We start from the raw sequence: 8,865 nt of genomic DNA, 5'->3' as shown, positions 1-8,865 counted from the left end.
CTTTCCTCCTGTATCCACTGTGCTGAACGATGGTTATAGTTGTTATAATGAAGAGAACAAGGTCAAATGACAGATTTGTGGGATCTTCAATTGTGCAGCTTGGAGGGATTCAAGGCTTTTTGACAAAAGAAACGCTGCACTAAGTCACCCCTGATTGAAAAGGCGAATGACTAAGATGAAGTTATGCAACATTTACCTCTACTGAGGATGCGCTGAGTCACAGAGTAATCTTCTAATAGAGACCTTTAACAAAAGAATACAATTTAATTTAAGAAGCAAAAGGATGAAAATCATTCAAAAGAAAAAGAAATACTTAAAATAACTATATATTTAACAACAGTGAGACTTGAAACATCAGCTGGAAGTAACGCTTTAATACATGACAAGAATATTATTGAAAGGTTAATTTATTTCAGGAATTGATCTAAATATTGAAAAATATCTACAATTATAACACAAAGTGTATTATAAAATGTATATTGGTGTTAATTTGTATGATTAAGTCTTAAGTATGGGGAAGACTGCTCACTAGTATATAGGTTGTCTGGTTGACAGTCACTGACATCTGTCACAATTTACCACAAAAGGTTATTGCTAAAGAAGTTGCCTTGTCATAAAGTGCTGCACCAAGAGTACTTTGTTGTAAATAGGGGAACATGTTGCTTTGGATCTGGTTTAAAATGTCCCACTTACAGTAATGATTCTAGAATTGCACTGCTTAAGGTGGCTGCACTTTGGAGTAGCTCTGCTAGCTTGACTTTAATATTCCTTTTTAAGAGAACTTGAATCCTTCCATTTTTTGGATCAGAGTTTCTTTTCTGATGTTTTTCACTTTTGTTGATGAATGTTGTGAAACTGGAGGGATTTTCACAGATATTTTTGTCCTTTTTCTATACTTGTTATGATGCATAACCACAGCAACCATAGAGTTTTTACAGCCGGGGAGCAGCTCTGTAAGATCTCTGCCAGGCTTTCTGACCATACGAGCAGACGGGGAAATTCAAAGGAGCTGGGTTGGCAGTGTTTGTGAACAACAGATGGTATCATCCAGGACATGTTACTGTGAAGATTCCTCAATGCAGCCAAGATATTGAACTGTTGGTTATTTGCCCAGAGAGTTCAGCAATGTTCTGATAGTAACCGTTTATAATCCACCTTCTGCCCTTGCCGACACTGCATGCAATCAGTTCAATTGTTGCTAAGCTATAGACACAACAGCCAAATGCATGTGTGGCATTAACTGGTGATTTTAATCAGGTCTCACTCTTTACTACACTGCCAACTTCCCAAAAGTTTTTCAGCTGCCATACAAGATAAAGAAAATGGTGGACTTGTTTTATGCAAATGTCAAGGACTCCTACATCTCTAAAGCAGACATCCCAAGTCTCCCGGAAGTTCTGGGAGTCTCCCTGATATAGATAGTTGTTCACGGATGCCCGCAAGTTGGATAAATTATCCCGGATTTTAGACTGTGGGAGATGGTGTTTTTTTAATGCGAGTGAGAGCGGGCAGGCAATACAATAATTCGTGCATCATGTGCGGATCCGAACTACTGAGATTGCGCAGACAACAAGAGAGCGCAGGATGTGGGGAGGAGATTGCTGGTGAAACCTGTGCAGCGTATCTGTCCAAAGCAATGCTCTGTTCAGTGAGAGTTCCAGGCGACTGATTGTATGAGAGCTGATTGGATCAGTCCAATAAGTTTCGGGTTACTCTGACCTAGTTACCACTCAAAGCTTTGCATCCTGTGAAACGGCAGAGGTTGAATCCTTGTGTAAAAAATTAAAACATCAGACTAATTTTACAGCAGAATATACTAAAACATATCCACGTCTAGTGAAGGTGGGGAACAGTGGTGGATCTAGACTAAATGTACCAGGGGGCAAGGAGGGGACCAGCGTGTTTTCATGGAGGCACAGAAGAGCATGAAATTAAAACAAAAGGGGAAATCAAATCAATTAAGATCGCTGCATGAAGTGAAATTTCTATTCATTTAGGTTCAATAAAAATTCTATTTCTTATGAAGTCAATATACATTTACAATTTAGGAATTTTAAATATTATTGACTTAATTTAATTAAAAACTACCGTTTCCTAAAAAATTTAGGTTAGAATTCAAGAAAAACTGTTAACCACATCTGTAAAAATTAGAGCATTATTTGTCCTATTTGTTGTGAAAAAAAAAACATTTAGCAGATGAAAACTGGGATCCTATCTCAGTACCACTGGAGCTATCACCTTATCGTTTTTGAATAATTAGTAAAAAACAGAATTTGTAAAGAAAAAGAATGAAATAGATCCAAAGGACCTATCAGTTACTATGTCTGTTCCAGCGCATATCATCATTAGAATTTCTTTTAAGTACTATGCCTTCAGTACAGGGGCCATAACATGGTCCAGGACATGATCTACATGGGTACTGGCCCCCGTTGGTCCCTGTCTAGAACCGGCCATGGTGAGGAATGATGACACCGTTAATCGGTAATGATAAGCATCTCCCTGAAATTAGTTTTTGGAAGTTGGGATGTCTGCTCTAAAGTAAGGCCTCCCCTTGGGAAATCAGATCGCAATCTTGTTTTTCTCTTCTCAGATTATAAGTCACTTTATAAGAGACAACCTACATTAACTGTAAGGAAATGGTCAAAGGAAGCTGAAGTAGCTCTACAAGGTTGTTTTGAGGCTACAGACTGGGATGCACTGTCAGCCACATGGAGAGGACATTAATGCAATAACTGAGTGTGTGGCTGACCACATAAACTTCTGTGTAGATAACACCATCCCTACAAGAACAGTGAAGTGCTTTCCAAATAATAAACCATGGATTACAATTGATCTGGAGCAACTAATTAACAAGAACGAACAAGCCTTTTAAAAGGGAGACAGGGAGTATACAGAAGCAACATAACATCATGTTGTCAGGAATGAAGAAGATCACAGACTTCAAGCAGAAGGATGATCGGACGGATGAATTCTGCACTTAACACAGTTCAGCCTGACATAATTTGTGAGGAACTTCAGAAGACTCAGGTGGAGGCATCATCTGGATCAACTTCCTGACAAACAGACCACAGTTTGTTAGACTCAAGGTGTCTACTCAAGTAGTCAACAGCTGAGGAGCACCACAGGGGTTGGTACACTCTCCGTTCCTTCTTACTATGTTCTCCTCTGACTTCCAGTATAAGACAGAGTCCTGTCATCTGCAGAAATATTCAGAAGACTCTGCAATCATTGGGTGCATCAAAGACGTTTTTCTTTTGTTTTTTAATTATTTTGTTTAGCGCCCATGAAAACAAAATACAAGCCCAGTCTGGCCCCTGCGGTCAATCTGGTCTAGAACCGCCACTGGAATTAGGTTATCAAGCCTTCACCAAGCAGGAATTAACACAAAAGGAGACAAGACACGGATTTTAATGCTAACCTGCTACAGTACATGGAGATTCTGTCAGTAGGCACAGAGTGACGTATTGAAAAAGGAAAAAAATGTCAATATAACATTAATTTACATAAAAACAGAAATGAGCACTTGAAATACATAATGCAATGATAGTCTGTCCAGTAAATGTATTAATTAATGAACAGAATTGTTAAGACTCATTAAACTTTTTAATTATGTTCTTATGTATTGAAATAATCATATATTTCATCTTGCAGCTTTACGTCAACCACACGATTAAGACAATTTAGATCCCATGGTACAGGACTAGGACCCCTGATCCCCAAAAAACCTGTAAGAGCTTTATACTGTAAAGTGATTACCAGGTGATCTGATGCCATATATCTTCATACTGAGGTGCTTGAAATGTCTAAAAAGGTGAAAGCAGCTTAGAAGACACTATTTTAATGTGTCAGCATGCTGAAAAGAGTTATGCAATCTTGGTGCTTGTGAGCCTTAGATGTGACTGCAGTCTCCCTGAGTCCCTGTGTCTTACCTCCAAGTCAGATGCCATGGCCTTTTTGTCATTTTGTGAAGCTATTTTGAAAGAAAAGGTTTCATTACATGTTGAAAATCTAGATTTGTTCTACTGGATTGAAGCTAGTTTATAAGGATTGCATCCTACCTGATTTACCATGTTTGTTTTCTTAGTAGACTGAGAATATTGAAGAAATAATAAAACATGAACCGCTATGCTGCCATGCATCTTACATGTGAATATGAATTAAATACATTTATAATATCCTGTCCTTCCCATTTGTGATTGTCCAAAACAACACGGATGAAGATAAAAGTGAAGAGCGCGCTTGTGACTGCAATTAAATGTCTGCTCTTTTGCACTTTGAGGAAATATATATTTGTCAGTAAGGGAGGATTTTCCTCATTACCAAACTCTTCGCTCAGCCTTTCTGACATCGGGCTACACACAAGCCATTTTTTTTAAGTTGCCAAATCTGATGAACAAGAAAATATATTCCCAATTAACAAAACATAGCTGCTCCCACACATCAACTGCTTCAATTGTTCCGATGGAGCTCTGGATAGCGTCTCGCTCCTCAGCCTCACAGACACAGTGAGAACACAAAGTGCAATTGATGAAGGTGTCCTAACTTGCTGGAGCTCGAACTTTAGAACATATTTCAAGTTCCTCATTAGCAGAGTGAAATCACTCATTGCTACAGAAGTTCAATTTGTCTGTAATTATAGAAATAGATGGAACAGGCTCCTCTTTCCCCTTAATTCTCCAAGGTCGTTATAGATGTTTCTCTTCTACCACCAAAACAATAAGCAATCACAACACGTGTATTATGAACATACTGACAAAAATAAGAATAATGCAATACTTAGCAAGATTAACCTACATGGTACCACTTTTCTGTGGTTGCATTTCATAATAGATACATAAAATATGACCAAAAAAATTATTACAGGATATTAGATATAAACCAGCATAAGATTTATTTGCATTTTTACATAATTTGTATAAGTACAATGATTCTTATTAAAAGTAAACATAGAAATGGGGCTTTCCCTGATAAAATATTTATGTTAAGGAGTTTAATATGTTACATACACAGAATGTTCTCAGATATTTCATACAAATACAAAACATAACTTCCACATGGAAACACCTTCATACGATTAACATACCATATTAAATAATTTCAACATGAAAAATTCCTCCATGTGTAATAAACGAACCATGACATCTTAACTATTCTGTTAAAAAAAATGAAAATATTTTCTGCTATTTTAATCAATGTTTTTAGCAGTTGTCAATGGTAAAACGATTTCAGCTTCTTTATCCCATATCATACTATCAACGGAGCAAACATCTTTCATTTTGTGAGTTCTGATGGAGAAATAAGGCTTGGATTCTCAGTGCTTAGAGTGGACAATATGAATTGAGAAGTGCTATATATTCATTTCTATTTCCCATGTAACTGCAGGCAAAGTTTCCAATCTAAAGTGTTTCACACACTAAGCCATCTAATTCCTAAACTGCATGCTTTCCATGTAAAACAAAAATGTTTCACACGTCTTGCATTAAATTTTAACATGCAGGATTACATATTTTTTATCATATTAATGTGATAACATGAGATTTTGGACATGAGTCCTGTGAAAATTAAAGTACTCTAATAACAGTCTTAAAGCACACATAAAAGACTGATGATACATTTAGAATATGTCGGTTGTTTTGGTCATAAATGTATGACTTCTAAGGGTAACAGCTTTATATTTCTTACAAGCCTTTCAACACATTTGATTATCATAGACTTATCCGTTCTATCTTTGATGCTGAGCTCACCTTCTCCACTCTCAGCCTGGGTCTATTCCCTGCTTCCCAGCTCTCATTTATTTCCATTGGAGAGCATCGATTGGCTTATTTAAGGCCTTCGCTTTAGACTAATATTTCACCTCATGCCATCTCACTCATCTCATCCATCCTTCTCGTCATCGTTCTTCACTCATATCCCTTCATCATCACTCCTGCCCTTCAAACAATTGACTGCAGAGACAGTATGAGTCCAACTTGATGGGTTGAGTTCCTGATTGGAACAGGCCCTTTGCAGTGCATGAATCATCAAAATGGCAGGAACATGCATTTGTAAGTACATGTTTTCCTGGTGTTTACTGGGCCAACTTAAGACAAGCCTTTTTGAATGATTGGGTGTAGACCTGAACTGTCTTTTCACTGAAGTTGGTTGGACTGCATTAATCAGCTGCTCTTATGTGAAAATTGTTTCTGTGCTTTCCATTTAGATTGGCTCTGCTTTTGCAAACTGTGCTTTCATTTTTGGTCTGTTAAAAACCAATACAGGTATTGGCAGTTTATGTAGGAGGTTGATAATAGGAAAATACTCAAGACTACTAACCATCCACAGCAAAAATGTAATAATAATTAAAAAAAGATATAAAATGTACCATATACATGCACTTGATTACCTGCCAATAAGAGCAGTTCTAGAGAGACCGACAGGCGCCAAATTGGTGCTGGCCCCTGTTATAGTCCATGTACTGAAGACACATTAAGACAAGAGACATAGGCTGTGTCCAAATGTCCTACATAGGGCCCTCTACATAGTTTTCGTCAGAGACAAGACGAGGCTAAATAAAAATTAGCGGGTGGTCTGTCAGACATTTAAAATGCATCATTGTGCTGTAATCTGCTAAGCAGTATCAGCTGTGCAGCTGCGCCTTGTCTGGTTACGCAGTCCATCTGGCATGCAGCGGTGCTCATTCTGCATGACCAAAAATAGATCACAGAGAAAATAACCTGGAATGGTCCAGTACTGCACGCTCAACTCTGATCTTCCAGTTGTGCTTGTGCAGAAATGCGTTTTTGCACAGCGTAGCTCAGAGTCTGTGCAAAGCTCCACACTGATGGTTCGCTCTCAGCAGTATGGCTCTTCCTGCTCTCGCTACTTAATAAACTATGTAGCTGATCATCCTCTGCCAAACGTAAAAAATCCCTTTGTCTAACTATCAGGATTTTATTTCTTCCAGCTCACAAGAGGTGATGTTAAACATTCTTTAACTTCTACCAAAACGAGATAAAATTATATAACTAAATTATAACCAAAGAAAATATTTAATTGCATTGTTTATTTCTGGATAAAGAGACAGATGAAAAGGTTCATAGATCTTTGACTATTTTTCTCTAATTGTTCTCGTTTCTATCTACCGTATTTAAATATGATGTGTTTCCTTGTATTGTCATTAAAACATTTTTTATTTTTCCTTTGAATATGTCAACATTTTAGTTAGCATATTCATTCAATTGAGGTCTGGATTGGCATGGCATTACAAGGCAATAATGAAGGTTCTCTCTGTATTTTTCTTTAGATCAAAACCCTGTCAATTTAAATCGACCATTGACCCATGAGCAGTGGTAACTAAGGGATAAATTCTTAAAATAAAGCCAACATTACCAAAGTAGAAAGAAGAATATTTTTGTTCTTTGCTTATTTGGAGCAATGAAGATTTTATTGATCTGTGTGTAATGCATTATTTATAGCAGATCAGGAAGTGTTTGCTTTATGCTGGAAACATTGTATGTCTAAAACCATTCCTTTATTGTACATTTTGTTAGCTTGTCTGTCTGCCATATTACCCAATATGATGTGTTGAACTAGATCTGCTATTTTCACAGCTTTTGTGAGACACTTTTTTATAAAGTCGGGCATTAATTCATAAATAAGTTTATTGGAATTCTTTAAATCAAAGTTTTCTGCCCAAAAGCAATAATGAACTGAATGGCAGCATTCTATATCCAGCAATTGTAGTATCTAAGCAAGAGCTGTCAGTCTGGTAAAGAATCTGGTTGTTATTTAAAATTGTAAAGGTTAACCTTTTTTTGTAACATAAAACTGACTAAAACTATCACATATCGTAATGAATAAAATGCGACTAAAACATAATTTTCTTCCTTAAGACTAGGACTAAATCTAAGACGGCTTTCAAAAACAATATTGGCTGCAGTGCAAACTTTCTTTTTATTAAAGTTTTTATACCTTTCAACGTTTTTAACACCTACTTTACAAACTTTAACATAGTTTATTTCAATTAGTGCCTGACTGATAAAAAAATAAATATATAATAAAAAAAAAAAAGAGTTTGGGGTATTAAGGCCTCAATGCATGTTTTGCCGGTCGAGTCCTACTTTTTGCTTACTTTTCAATAAATGTATAAGCATAACATACTTATTAAGGGACAAAAAGTATATTTTACAAAAGTACAATAAGGGGTATCCTTTACTCTAATACCCCTTAACAAAATCTCCAATTGTAATTCAGCTGTCTATGGTTCCAAAATTAGCTAGTGAAACAAATGTGTTGTTTAATCTCATTATCAATACAGCTGCTTTGTCTTAGGTTTAGAGAACATTAGTGAACAAACAGCATTATAAATACAGAGCAATATGAAAGTGCAGACAGCAAAGGGATAAAGCAGATTTAGGTTATGCAACAATATCCCAAGCTTTGAACATGTCACTAAGCGCTGCTGCATCCATCAGCTGATGATTGAAATGATTAGGCAGAACCATCAACCTAACAAAACATGGCCTCCCATCTAAATCGACTGGCCAGACAAGAGGTGGATTAAAAAAACAAACAAAACAAAAAAAGCCACGTGACTCATGGTAACAAGAGGACTGCAGATATCCACAGCAGACAGAGGAATCCACTGAGAAGATAACTATTAGTTTTATCCTCTATGTAACATTGTAATGATAAGCAAGAAGAAAGCAAATTATAAGACTTCTGCAATTTGCTACAAAAACAGAACAAAAATAAATACGTGGATCCAGTGATCCAGTCAGATAATACCTTTGATCTGGAAAGAGGAAAGGCTAGAAATTTCAATCTGTAGATGTGTTAATCCAGAGGAGGTATACCTCTGGGTTACACAGCCTTCTACGAAGTATG

The sequence above is a fragment of the Cyprinodon variegatus genome, unplaced genomic scaffold, assembly GCF_000732505.1.
Source record: "Cyprinodon variegatus isolate N-32 unplaced genomic scaffold, C_variegatus-1.0 Scaffold217, whole genome shotgun sequence".
NCBI lineage: Eukaryota > Metazoa > Chordata > Actinopteri > Cyprinodontiformes > Cyprinodontidae > Cyprinodon > Cyprinodon variegatus.
The sequence above is the reverse complement of the archived record's forward strand: the minus strand, read 5'-3'. Positions refer to the sequence as shown.